This window comes from Loxodonta africana, chromosome X, assembly GCF_030014295.1.
Source record: "Loxodonta africana isolate mLoxAfr1 chromosome X, mLoxAfr1.hap2, whole genome shotgun sequence".
NCBI classification, from domain to species: Eukaryota; Metazoa; Chordata; class Mammalia; order Proboscidea; family Elephantidae; genus Loxodonta; species Loxodonta africana.
The window spans coordinates 159,851,924-159,866,286 of NC_087369.1; the positions used below are offsets into that span (position 1 = coordinate 159,851,924).

Genomic DNA, 14,363 nt, shown 5'->3' on the forward strand with positions numbered 1-14,363 from the left:
AACACTGGGCTAAAGGAGAGATTATGTACAGCAAGAACATGCTCTAGGCTGAGCAGCCAAGGTGCACATGATATTGAAATCATGTTCCAATGGAAATCATGTGTACCTCATGAGACTACCAACCAAAACCAAGGTCAGTGTCCTCTGGGAGAATATGGGAGTCAAGACAAGGAAGAAGTGAGTAGCAGGTAAAGCCAAGGCACCAAAATGATATCAAGGAGGAGCCTGAGAATGAAGTTTGAGGAAGACTTCTCATTCCAAGTACCCTGCATCACTCCACCTTCAAGAGAGCCTGGACTATGTCGGCCTTGCCATGTGTGGAAACTCAGTGTTAACACAAGGGGCGTCATGCTGGAACTTGTATGCATACATGGTTGCATTTCATACTCAACTTGTAAAGCAGTATTATTTGTGGTGATTTGGTCTCAGCCCCGCAGCCTCATGAGAAGGGGTACATTTGCTTTGCCTTTTGATTTTGACAGCAGGATAATCTGCACAATAAACTGCAAAGCCTGTTGGACCATGGCTGAGTCAAATCCTGTTGGGGCTGGATTTTGTCCTAGCTGTATTCTTTGGTCAATTAAAACTCAAAGGAATTCAAGTTTTGCAAGGGGCAAGGGACCCCAAGATACCATTAAGTTCTCCAGCCCCAGGTTTCTATGAGTCTATGAACAGATCTGTGTATGACCTGATCATAAATGGAGAGCACTGGGCAAGCCCAGGGCTTCTCCATAGCATTGATGGAGGTTTAGTGTATGCTTGTGGATGTCCAGTCATTGGTTGGAGTGGGAAGGATTTCCCTTGAGGCTGGAAATAACTCTTTTGATAGAAACCCCCCAAAAAACCCCAGTGCCATCGAGTCAAAGAAAAGCGCAAAAAAAAAAAAAAAGAGAGAAAGAAAATGAGGGAGTAAAGAGTAAAGATGAGAAAGAATATTGAAAGTTGGGGTTTGGGGGCTGGTGGGGAAACAGCCTCTCTCTCCCAGCAAAATGAGTTTAGTGAGGGGAGTTTTGGGAGTGGGTGAGGCAGGCTAGCTCACAGCTGGAACAACAGGTGACCTCTTTGTGGCCCTCAGGCTGCGCAAAGAGATAGTCGGTTGATACTGAAGTGGAAAAAGTCAGGAGGGCATGCAGCATAGGCAATAAAGCCGGAGTGGGAAGACTCTTGGCTCACAAGATGAGAAATTTGGCAGCAGGGGGAAGGGGAGCTTGCCGGCTTTATATACCAACTACTGAACAAATGTTAAATATTACTTGCTGTGAATTAAACTTCTCAATATAACTCCGTGCCAAGAGTGTTCAACAAGATATGGTGCATGAGTAAAGAATATCACTTGATTCAATGTCATAGATATGCCAGGTATAAACACAGTAAATTAAGCAGAGTATTCGTGACAGTCTTACTGTGGGTACTTCTTGGTAGTCAGACAGCCAAAGGGTGTTTGTGTGTGTGTGTGCATGTGTGTATAATTTTTCTCAAGAGGGTGATAGGCATATGTTGGGGAAGCCCATGAACCTGAGACTGAGGGTACAATTGAGAAGGAAGTCAGAAATCTTGCCTAGGAACATTATTTCATGTAACATTTATTGTATGACTCCTGTGTACTAAGCATTGTTGTCCTGGGCTGCTTATTTATGTATGTGAATAATTGTCAATGAGTAGACTCCGACTCATGGTGACCCCATGTGTGTCAGAGTAGAACTGTGCTCTGTAGGGTTTTCAGTGGCTGATATTTCGGAAGTAGGTCATCAGGCCTTTTTTTCCAGGATGAGAGGATTCAAACTGCCAACCTTTTGGACAGACGCGAATAAGACCTGGTTTTCGGACCCTGAGGAATACACAGACAGTGGGTGAAACAATGACAATAGAGTGTTATAAATACTAATAGAAGTTAACTCGGGTGCTAGGAAGATTTAATCCACCCTGAGTATGGGAGGGTTGTCTCCAGGTGGTGCAAATGGTTAAGCGCTCAGCTACTAACCAAAAGGTTGGCAGTTCAAATCCACCCAGAGACATCCTGGAAGAAAGGCCTGGCAATGTACTTCTGAAAAATCAACTATTGAAAACCCAGTAGAGGACAATTCTACTCTGGAACACATGGGGTCACCATTAGTCAGAATTGGCTCCAAGCAACTGGGTATGGGGGAGTAAGGGAGGAATTCCCTGTGATGGGTGGGGTGAAAACAAAGCTTTTAATGAAGAGATGATATAACACAGTAGGGGTGTTAGGAGAAGGTTAACTAGGCCAGCCATTAGGGGATGTGTGAGTTGAGGTCTGTGACTGAGAACTGAGTAAAGGGAATCTTGTTGGTGGCCTTTGATAGCAGGGGGGAGATTTTCCCCCTTAAATAGGAAACCAGAGAGAGGAGGAGAGTTTTTCTGTCTTCATCTCTCCATTAGCACTAATGGCTATTTTACAGGTATCTTAGTCATCTAGTGCTGCTGTAACAGAAATATCATGAGTAAATGGCTTTAACAAACAGAAGTTTATTCTCTCACGGTCTAGTAGACTAAAAGTCCGAATTCAAAGTGTCAGCTTCAGGGGAAAGCTTTCTCTGTCGGCTCTGAAGGAAGGTCCTTGTTATCAATCTTCCCCTGGTTGAGGAGCTTCTCAGGCGCAGGGACCCTGGGTCTAAAGGATGCGCTCTGCTCCTGGTGCTGGTTTCTTGGTGGTATGAGGTCCCTCCTCTCTGCTCACTTCCCTTTCCTTTTTATCTCTTGAGAAATAAAAGGTGGTGCAGGCCACACCCCAGGGAAACTCCCTTTACATTGACCTTAGTAAGGGTGTTACAATTCCACCTAATCCTCTCTAATGTAAAATTACAATCACAAAATGGAGGACAACCACACAATACTGGGAATCATGGCCTAACCAAGTTGACACATATTTTGGGGGGACACAATTCAATCCATGACAACAGGCAAGCCAACAGGTATTTGGTAGTTGAAGGGGAAAACTGAGGACGCTTCTAAAGTGGGGGAATATCACCAATGTGGGTGCCAGTGGGATTAGGCTAGGAGCACGTGGCAGGAGATGTTGGCGAGATGGGAGAGTTTTGGGAGCATGACGCTGGCAGTAGGGCACAGGCGGGGACTACAGGGAGCCCAACACAGAAGACCCCTGTTTCTCTAATAACCGGAGAACATGTAAGAGATCACTGCTATGAGGGGGTTTTCAGCTTCCATGTGCAGTCTAAATTCTGTTAAAGTAACGAGATTTTATATCCTGGTGTAACCTTGATTTCCCCAGGCTGCTTCAATGTGGGGACACTGATGGGATTGCATTAACAGGGATAATCTAAATGTCCTTGACTGGTGCCTCCATATGCATAGCATTGTATTGCACCTCAGGCCCTGGGCCCCTTCAAGTCTAGACCAGGGCGCCCCAGGGAGACTCACATGTACTCACACACAGTCCTCTCATGGTGTTCCACTTCTTGCTTTAGCTGGGCTTTCTGCTAAACTTGTGTTAGGAGTGCTCTCGCAAAGAGAGGATATTGTTATTTCATTCTGTGTATGATAATGGTATTGTGATTTTGTTTAAAAATGAATCCATATCCTGAAATATTAATGGATGAAATTATATGACGTATAGGGTTTGCTTAGAAATAACATGGGAGAGTGAGGTGGGTATAGGTATAGATAAAATGAGATTGGCCAGTGGATAATTGTTGAAGCTGAGTGGATAGGGCTTCATTATGCCATTCTAATTTTATATACGTTTGAATGGTTCATAATAAAAAAAAAAAAGATGGGGAACATTGAATCAGAATAACATATACTCCTATGTGCTTTGTTGGACCAAATGAATGAGAATTTCCAATTTCCTGTCCCCAATAGTATCCTTATTTAATGAGTTACACCAATGTAAGGCATACCAAAACAAAAAACAAAAAACAGTTACTGTTGAGTTGTCTCCAACTCATGGTGACCTCATGGGTGTCAGAGCAGAACTGTGCTCTGTGGGGTTTTCAAGACTGACTTTTCAGAAGTAGATCACCAGGCTTTCTTCTGGGTGGCCTCAAACTTCCAACCTTTCTGTTAGCAGCCAAGTGTGTTAACCATTTGCACCACCCAGGGACTCCCTGTAAGACAAACACCAACCCTTAAAAGGAAGAGGAGGATAACTTACAGATATCAGAAGGCAGGAAGCTCGGGAAGATCCTGGATTAAGGACTTGTAACTAAATTGCTAGGATCTGCCTCAAAAGAGGAAAACAAAACAAATCAAAACAAAAACAAAAAGTCCATTGAGAAAGTGCCCAGAAGTCATCTTCCCCAACAGCTGATGTCAACAGCAAGGGAAAACTTCAGTAATCTGGTGCAAGTTTAGATGCCCAGGTGCAAAACCACTGTGATGGCAGAATATAGTGTAACGGCTAATTGCGGTTTCACTTTATGTGTGTCCTGACAAGAAGCCATCCAGGGCAGACCCCAGGACTCTGTTGATTCACACATTTAGTTCTCACTATTATGTTGCTCCCATCATGGGGTGTTCTGGGAAAGTGGCCCTGGGCATCAAGCCCGCAAAATGACTGATGCAGCCTCCTTCATTTACTGTGGGAAGCTGCTCTGCTTGCTCCGTCACGGGTGGTGGTACCTCTTCCAGCATCTTAGGTAGAGTGGAGATGCCCCAAGCTCAGCATCAAGAGATTCCCTGAAAGTGGTTTCACGCACATCAGATTGCAGATGTGCACATCAGTAGTGTGATTTGCTTGTCCGGTTTCCAGGAATAGCTGTGTAGGGCTACTGGCATGGTGAATGTGTGGCTGGATTCGGAAGCAACATCTGTGATGGAAAAATAAATTTTTAAAAACACCAAATGGTTAGTCAAAACCCTTCTGGTTCCTTCAGACCTGTGATGAATGCTGCCCGGCCCTCCCCTCTTCTTCCTCCACTGCTGGCCCGGTTGCTCTCCCATGGTATCTGGAACCACTGGAGGGTAGTTTCTTGCATGTTTCATGGTTGGCAAAAAACAGGTTTTGCACAGTCTGAGTCTGAGCTGATGTAAAATTTACCAAACTACTTGTTACAAATCAGGACCAAGGAAAAGTGAAGTGGCATCCCGAACTGCTGGGCTGTCCAAACAGCTGCTTCTCTGCTCAGACTGGTTGTGATACAAAATCTATTTGACATCTCAGTCAAGCCCCACCTGCGTATCAGGATGGAGTTTTACCTTCTGCAACGTAGTTTCACAGGAGAAATAGTCCAAGTTCCAACCCATCATTCGAAACATTAGCCAGTGATTTTAAACACAGAAGATCATCGGAAGGGGAATTATCTGGCTGACGGCCCCCAGTTGTAAGATCTTTTCAGTTGACTGCCTGGGTTCCTGGCTGCCCTGTTCCCTAACACAGGGTTGTACATGGAGGAGAGGTAGTCATATTGCCCTCTCCTGGGATTGATTACTCAGGGGATAGAAGACAGCTGGTGGGCTAAGCAGGGGAGTGTGCCCAAGTTGCTGACAGAAAGGAAGTCAGGAGATTGAATCCCACCCCTGAGGAAAGAATTTTGAAAAGAGGAAGGAGAAAGCTGCTTCTCGGTTTCTTTTACCCATTTTGGAGTCTCGTAAGCTTGTAGGGCAATTGTCAAAGATGAATGATCTTATATAGCCTACAATCAATTAGACATGGAGTTATTTCCTAGGAGTTCTTATCCAAACACCAGAGACCCACCTATAATCACCTTCTCACTCAATACTCTGTACTCTCTTTACAGTACTCATCATCTGGTGTGATGATTTATTTGTCTCCATGTCTGTTCCCCAACTAGACTGTGCCCTCCCAGGCACTTATTATCTAATTATTCTCTGTAACCTCAGTATCTATCACAGTGACTGGAATACAGTAATAATTCATTCAGTGCTTTCCAATGAATGAATGGATGGGTGGATGAGATTAAATAAAAGGACATTCTCTCCATTCAGTGGCTGGAGCTAGGAGAGGGTAGATGAATTATTTCTGTTCAGGATCCGAATTTCTCTACCATAAAAACCTAATAAATGTTCAACTGAACTCAGCAAGCATTTGAGCATTAACTAGGTATCAGAACCATTCTAGGAACTGTGAGGGGACTCTAAAGAAGTATAAGGTGTGTCCTTGTCTCTCAGACCCCTTACAGTGTCATTGGGCACGCAAAATTATAAACCCGTGAAAAAGCCAAGCAACAAAGGAAGGCAGTGTCATAACCGAGGATTAGACAGTTGATATTAACAAGTTCTACAGGCGGTTAGAGAAATGAGAGGAGAATATGAGGCAAAATAGAACAGACACAGATGGGGGTAGGATATGCCAGGCGCAGGAGCAAAGACAAGGTAGTGAGGATTTATGGCAGGTCTGCCCAACAACCCTCCCTTTTCCTGGGAACTGTCCCCTCTCTCTCTATCCACATTATTCTAGCAAGTCCCTTACCTTGGTTGGACAAATTGAATTCTTCCTTAGGGTGTTTTAAACTGCTGCTGTTAGTTGCCATGGAGTCCACTCCGACTCAGGGTGACCCCATGTGTTGCAGAGTAGAACTACTCCATAGGGTTTTCTTGGCAATAATCTTTATGGGCAGCAGATCGCCGGGCTTTTTCTTTATCCGTACCACTGGGTGAGTTTCAATGACCAACCTTTAGGTTAGCAATCAAGCACAAAGTGTCACCTAGGGACTTTAAAAAGAAGGTTTTCTCTCTGAGGGGAGTTGTCCCCACCAATCGCTCCTGTTAGTTGCCTGCAAGGTGCTCCAGACTGCTGGTGGGGAGATGGGTCTGTGGTATTGCTAAGCACCGTCCGTAGCATCTTGAGTGTTTCTGGCTGCTGCTGGAGCCTGCTGCCTCAGGCTCATCTGTCTGCCTCACTGGGCTCGTTCCGTTTGCTGCTTTCATTCTTTCCGTTTTCCTCTGCAAGGAGAGGACAAAGCACTGCGGCGGTACCAGAAACCCCAAGGCTCGCACCCCTGTCACTAGATCAAATGAAGTAAGGGCCTCGCGAGTACGTACATGTCCAACCTCTTTAAACAGAGACTAGAACACATGAGCGACAATCAAAGTACCGCATCCATCACGCACAGCTGAGCTCGGGCTCTCGGTAAAGGTCCCCGCTCCAGGACGGCCGTCAGGGTACATCTCTGAGCCGTGGTGCCTCTATGATCAAAATCCCAGGATGCTGCCTGGGTACCGCCAGCCTGCCCGGTTGCTCTTGCAGGCTTCCTCGCAGATCTCAGCAAATTCTGCACTGCGTCTCCACTCTCTTTCGGTTTCATCTCTTGAACGGAAAATGGTAGCTCTCCAAAGAGCGCCTGCCATGTCCCCAGCTGGGTCTGCCGAGCAGGGAACCGGTGGCGTGCCGTCATTAAGTCCCCGGCTTGCCGCAGGATGACGTGGCACCCTCTGCAAGGCGGCCTGTCTTACCGATTAGACCCGCCTCCTCAGGCGTACCGCAACACTGCAGCGGTGACAGAGGGGCACCTGAGGGACGGCCTGGAACACTCCAGGGGCAGCGGTGACCTGAGGGCTAAGGGTGCACACCAACACTGCAGCGGTGATCAGAAAGCATGCTGGGATCTGGGCAAAGTCGCTGCTCAGCCAAGGGCATGAGCGACGTCCTGGAACCGCATAGGTGCCGCAGAGGGCGGGGGAGGCGCATGCGCAGCCTGGAGACGCAGAGCGTGTCGCCAGCTCTCCTTACCCCACCCCACTTCTGGAACGCCAGACCCAGACTTCATCAGGAGGGTGAGGTGGCACCAGGAGTTTGAGCGAATGAGGGCTGTCCACTCGGGCAGAGAACTCCGAGGACTTCTAACCCCGCTGATACCTCGAGGCAGAGAGCGAGGATCACAGTGGCCGGACGCTGCAGGTCTACCTTCAGCGCACCGCCAGTAGTGGGGAGGAGAGGTGAGGGGTCTGGGCAGAGCAGTCGCATTCGCCATGACCATGAATATCCATCCCTTGTCTGACTTAGGCTTGCCCGGGAGAGCGCGATTCAGTGTCTGTCTGTTGGTGGACATGGTAACAGGTAAAACTCAGGCAGTATCACTGGTCATGTTTCCCACCATATAAAGAATGCTGATAAGCAGTGAAAGAGAATAAAGCTGAGGCCAGGGTAGTAGCTGAGATAAGAGACAGGGCAGAGGTGGAAGGGAAAGAGGGGCACCACTTCAGTCCCTGGGTTCACTTGTTCCTGAGGTCCAGCTGCATCCCTGCCTTCTCCTTACCTGGATCCCAGTGCTTTCCAGTAATTTTCCTCTTTTGTCTAAGCTAGTTCAAGTTGAGTTTATGTTATGAGAAACCCAAGTAGCACAAATTAATAGAGGTACCTCCCATTGAGAATGTGGAAATTATCAAACAATATCATTAATGTCACATACAAGTAAATTTTGCTGAAGATAATTCAAAAGTGGTTGCAGCAGTACCTTGACAGGGGGCTGCCAAAAATTCAAGCTGGATTCAGAAGAGCTGGTGGAACAAGGGATATCATTGCTGATGTCAGATGGATCTTGGCTGAAAGTGGAAAATACCAGCAAGATGTTTTCCTGTGTTTTATGGACTTTGCTAAGGCATTCAACTGTGTGGCTCATAACAAATTATGGATAACATTGTGGAGAATGGGAATTCCAGAATGTTCAATTGTACTCACACGGAACCTGTACATAGACCAAGAGACAGCCATTCAAACAGAACAAATGAACACTGTGTGGTTTAAAGTCAGGAAAGGTGTGCATCAGGGTTGTATCATTTCATCATACTTATTCAATCTGTATGCTGAGCAAATAATCCGAGAAGCTGGGCTGTATTGAAGAGGAACATGGTATCACGATTGGAGGAAGACTCATAAGTGACCTGCGATATGCAGATGACACAACCTCGCTTGCAGAAAGTAAAGAGGACTTGAAGGATTTAGTGATGAAGATCAAAGACTACAGCCTTCTGTGTGGATTACACCTCAACATAAAAAAAGCCCTCACAACTAGACCAATAAGCAGCATCATGATAAATGGAGAAAAGATAGAGGTTGTCAAGGATTTTATTTTACTTGGATCCACAATCAACACCCATGGAAGCAGCAGTCAAGAAATCAAAAGACGCATTGCATCGGGCAAATCTGCTGCCAAAGACCTCTTTAAAGTGTTGAAAAGCAAAGACGTCACTTTGAGGACTAAGATGCGCCTGACCCAAGCCATGGTATTTTTAATTGCCTCATATTCATGCCAAAGCTGGAGTGAAGAATTGATGCCTTTGAATTATGGTGCTGGTGAAGATTATCGAATCTACCATGGACTGCCAAAAGAACAAACAATTCTGTCTTGGAAGAAATACAGTTAGAATGCTCCTTAGAAGCAAGGATGGCGAGACTGCGTCTTACATACTTTGGACATGTTGTCAGGAGGGATTAGTCTCTGGAGAAGGACATCATGCTTGGCAGAGTACAGTGTCAGCGGAAAAGAGGAAGACCCTCAACGAGGTGGACTGACACAGTGGCTGCAACAATGGGCTCAAGCATAACAATTGCAAGGATGGCGCAAGACCGGGCAGTGTTTTGTTTTGTTGTACATAGGGTCCACGTGAGTCGGAACCAACTTGATGACACCTAACAACAACAACACCCATTGAGGAATAGCATATTTACATAATGACTTATATTTGGTGAGGCTACAGCATAGGATGTGAGGGGTGGATGGGTAGTGGAGTCACTGAAGCATTTAAGCAGAGGGGTACTGTGGTCAGATTTGTCCTTAGGAAAATCACTGATGGAAAAGTGGATGATGGGGCAAAAGACAGGTAGTGAGACCAGTTGTCAGAGGAAGGACCACCTCTTGAATCTTTTATAACTTTCCTTCACCTAGCGAAACACTGGTGGCATAGTGGTTAAGAGCTATGGCTGCTAACCAAAAAGTTGGCAGTTTGAATCCACCAGGTGCTCCTTGGTAACCTTGTGGGGCAGTTCTACTCTGTCCTATAGGGTTACTATGAGTTGAAATTGACTTGACGACAAAGGGTTTGGTTTTGGTTGGTTTAGTAGGAGTCAACTCTCAGAAAATAATGACTTAGATTTTATATACACACACACACACACATATATATATATATATGTATTTATGAAAGATCTGGCAGTCTGCCTCCATAAAGATTACAGCCTTGGAAACCCTATGGAGCAGTTCTACTCTGCCTTATAGGGTTGCTATGAGTCCAGATCAACTTGATGGCAGTGGGTTTTTTATATATATATATATATATATATATATATATATATATATATATATATATATATATATATATATATATAACACAGGAAATAAACTAAGCAAAATTATATATATAATATTATTTATGTTATATGATATGATATATACATATAACTATATATATTATATATAATATATATGTATAACTTATGAAATAAACTAAGCAAAATTATTACTGCATGAAAAAACAATGCCACATCAAACCTTTACGTGAATACTCTCAAAGTATTCTGTAATTTGTTCTGGGTCATTTTAAAATTGTTTCTTTGCCACTGCTAAAGGAGCCTTGGTGGTGCAGTGGTTGAGAGCTTAGCTGCTAACCGAAGCGTCGGTGATTCGAACCCACCAGCCACTCCATGAGCAAAAGATGTGGTAGTCTGCTTCCATAAAGATTTACAGCCTTGGAAACCCCCATGAGGTAGTTCTACTGTATCGTATAGGGTGGCTATGAGTTGGAATTAACCTGACCGAAATGAGTTTGCCACTGCCTCTTTTTTTTTTTTTTTGACATTCCCTACACTGTTTCACTTCCCTATCATCCCACTCCTGAACCACCCTCCTTCCTCCCTTCTTTAGTGTTGAATGTCACCTTCCTCCCACCTCTCTTTCCGTCCTTTCTCAGTCTCCTTTACCTACTTCCTTTCCCTCCACATACACCTAGATAAGAGTTCTTCCTAAGCATTTTCCATGCCCCTTGGCTTAGTCTATCCTTTGTGTGGGAGAACACAGCAACTCCGGTGGTTCTAATTGTCACTTGTATGCTGATGAATTTCAACTCTTATTCAAACTCTAAACAGAATTTCTATATATAGTTACCCTTGTAGAACCTCAGCCCCAGCACATCTAATATCAAAACCTTTTGCTCCACACTTAACTGTTTTTAGATATATATTTCTTTTAAAAAATGTGTTTTTGGTGACGGTGTACATAGCAGTTTAGGTTCCCATTCAACACTTTCTACACAAGTTGTTCAGTGACATTGGTTACATTCTTCACAATGCATGAAAATTCTCATTATTTAGTTCTGGTTGTTCCGTTTCAATTAATCTAGTTTCCCTGACCCCTTACAGTCTCATCTTTGTTTTAAAGTAATTGTTGACTGTTTGGTCTCATATAGGTGATTTTTAACAGGAACACAGTACTTACAGATGATATTCAGTATTTTTTAGCAGTTTGTTATTTAGCTATGGGCTGATCTCAGGTGTTAGTTTCAGTTTAAGGTTTGAAGAGTTCAAGGGCAGTAGTCTCAGGGAGTCCTCCAGTCTCAACAGTCCAGTAGGGTTTTGGTTTTTTTTTTTTAAGGAATTTGAGGTTCTGTTGCACAATTTTCTCCCATTCTATCAGAGTCCATCTGTTGTGGCCTTGATTAGAACAGTCAGTTGTGGTAGCCGGGGACCACTTAGTTCTTCTGGTCTCAGGGTGAATGAGGCTGTCATTTGTGTAGACTGTTTGTCCTGTAGACTAGTTTCTTGAGTGTTTGGTTTCCTCCTTTCTCTTGCTCTGGATCTGTAGAGACCAATAGTTGTATCTTAGATGGCGGCTTGCAAGTTTTTAAGACCCTAGACTCTACCCACCAAACTAGGATGTCAAACATAACTTTATGAACTATATTATACCAGTTGACCAAGATGTCCCATAAGACTGTGGTCCTAATCCTTCAAACCCAGAAATCCTATCCTGCAAAGTGTTTGGTTATGTCTAAGAAGTATCTGTAACTGTGCCCCCTGTGCTTGGTTATATATATATGTGTGTATGGATATATGTGTTTACAGTCACATAGATGCATATGCCACTGCAACTCTTAAACAAAAACTGAGATCTGATTTCTTTTCCTCTTCTATGTCTCCTCTCTTCTGCCTCCCATACTCCTTCTTTCTTCTTATCCTCATAACTAGCTACCCTAGTTCAGGGTAACACAGACTAGGGTCTCAAGAAGTTCCCTCTCAATAACCAGGATTTGTATGGAAATGTCATGGATTTTTCATGGCACAAAGCCCAGATCACCTAGTATCCAACATCTAGAGTTGAATCACAAATACAGAAAGAGATCCAAGATTACTAATGAGCTGCCTTATTCTGCCAAGAAGCAAACGTGATATCAGAAAATTCTATTGCGTGGCATCTGTCTGTAGTTTTAGCCAAAGGGTTGCATGATGGGCAGTCACAATTGAAAATGACCTTCATTATGTTGAATTCATTTCTCTAATGTGTCCATTTTTCCTCATCTTACATCCTGACAGTAATAATAGACATAGAAATAAATCCAAATTGTGATTCAAATTTCCGAATGTGGGATTCACAGGTGTGGTGGCTTTTTCTCAGCTGAATGTGGGGGGTAGATGAGTAAGAAATCGAGGAGGATTTAACAAAGTGAGGAGCATTGTTCAGAAATTCAGACAGTGGCACAGCATGGGCAAGATTGTCTTACACAAACAAGAAGCTTTACATAATGCACCAAGAATTTATATGCGTGATCTGCAGTTCCGGAAGAAAAAGTTAACTCTTAGGAACAATAGGCTAACTTTACAGAGAGGCCACCAGACATCTTTGAGCACCTGTTTCTCCCTTCTCCTCCTCCTTGCGCCTGTGGTGCCACTGAATGTCACAGATCCATTTGCTGTTGTTTGTTTACATTGGCCGTGTAGTTAGCAGAAAGAGTGCAGGCCTCTGACCTGGGGTGGAGCCCTGGCTCTGTTCCTTATTGTCTATGCCATGCTGAGGAGTCATATAACCTCTGAGATTTAGTTTCTGCAACTGCAAAAGGGACTGTAATCACTGTGCATCCTACCTTGCAGGGTTGTTAGGATCAGATGACTTAACGGCTGTGGAAGTGCTTTGCCAATTGTAACAGATATTATTATTATTACTGTCAAAGTGATTCGTCGCCCTTATTTCAGAGGACACTGAAATAGCAGAAAACCAGTGTCACGGGTCATAATTCCCACTCTATTAAAATTCCTACTTTCCCATAGCCTGATATTTTTATGTGTAACAAGTCTCTCTCTCTCTCTCTCTCAAAGATTTGTCCCTGAGCTCTCTTTTCTCTGTCTCAACTGAAGTGTGTGTGATGTGTGATTTGATAAAGGGGCTTTGTGGTTGATTGGGAGACCCAGGCTGGGTCAACACAATACGAAATCAGGATCAATTCAGTGCACAAAATCATCAAGCTGCTTGATTGGTCTTTATATATGTGCAGCCTCAATCTCCTAGCTTAGAAGACGGTGGCAAGCTCGTGACCTTCTGCTTAAGGCACTACCCTGTTGCCTGCTACCACTCTGAGTATCAAAGGAAACTGCCAAATCAACCTGAGGGAGTAATTTCTTAATGAGATCCCTCAAAACATATATGAATGTACAGTGCTTCCATTTCAATGAAAACAGGAATTATAACAGGAACTCCATTTCCTTTACCTAATAACTCATTCACTTGCTGGTCGGAGGGCCTTTTTTCTTTTTTGGAGACTAGCTGTTGCTTAACAGAATAATAACTATCCTGTGCATTTTTTTTACAGCACTTTCACATATATTATCTCACTTGAAATCATTTTATTCTTACAGCCACCTCCTTGCTCAGTTCTTTCACCAAGCTTCCTGAGAGTATTTTGCCGTCACTGTATCCCCATAATTGCCTCTCAGTCACTTTTCAGCTCTCTCCCCATTGACTGAAATAGCCTTGACCTGGCCATGACCAAACACCATTTAATTGCTAACTCCAGTGGCCTTTTCTCTGTCCTCATCCTACTCAGACTCTTGGTAGCATTTGGTTCTTTTAACCTCCCCCCATAGCCCTTCTTAAAACTCCTATCTCCAGAACATTCTTCCTCTTCCTTTGTGAGTTCTTCTGACCCTTGGAAACCCTTCTTCCTTAGGGCTCAGTCCTGGCACTCTTTTCTCACTCTATGTTCTCTCACTGAACCATCTCATCCTCTATTACGGCTTCAGATATCGTCTCTAAGTACTCATGATTCCAAAGTTCAATCCACACCTCTTGCCCCCTCTCTTTAAGCTGTAAACCCCTACTTCTAAAGACATATTTAACTTCTCTTCATGGATAGCCTATGGGTACCGTGAACTCAACATGTCCCAAACAAAATAATATTGTCTGAAATCTCTTGTATTCCCTCTTGTTAATGATTTCACA

At 44.0% G+C, this 14,363-nt stretch overlaps 2 long non-coding RNA genes across 2 annotated transcripts in view; one reads left to right on the plus strand and one right to left on the minus strand.

Moving 5' to 3' along the window:
* Positions 1–14,363, plus strand: part of LOC135228803 (uncharacterized) — a 163,023-nt gene that overhangs the window by 82,853 nt on the left and 65,807 nt on the right. The gene's annotated exons all lie outside the window — the stretch shown is intronic.
* On the minus strand, positions 923–7,460 carry LOC135228802 (uncharacterized). The gene is made up of 3 exons (XR_010319661.1): positions 6,410–7,460; positions 4,133–4,787; positions 923–1,828 (listed from the first exon to the last, which is right to left on the minus strand). It is a non-coding gene; the product is annotated as an uncharacterized LOC135228802 (long non-coding RNA).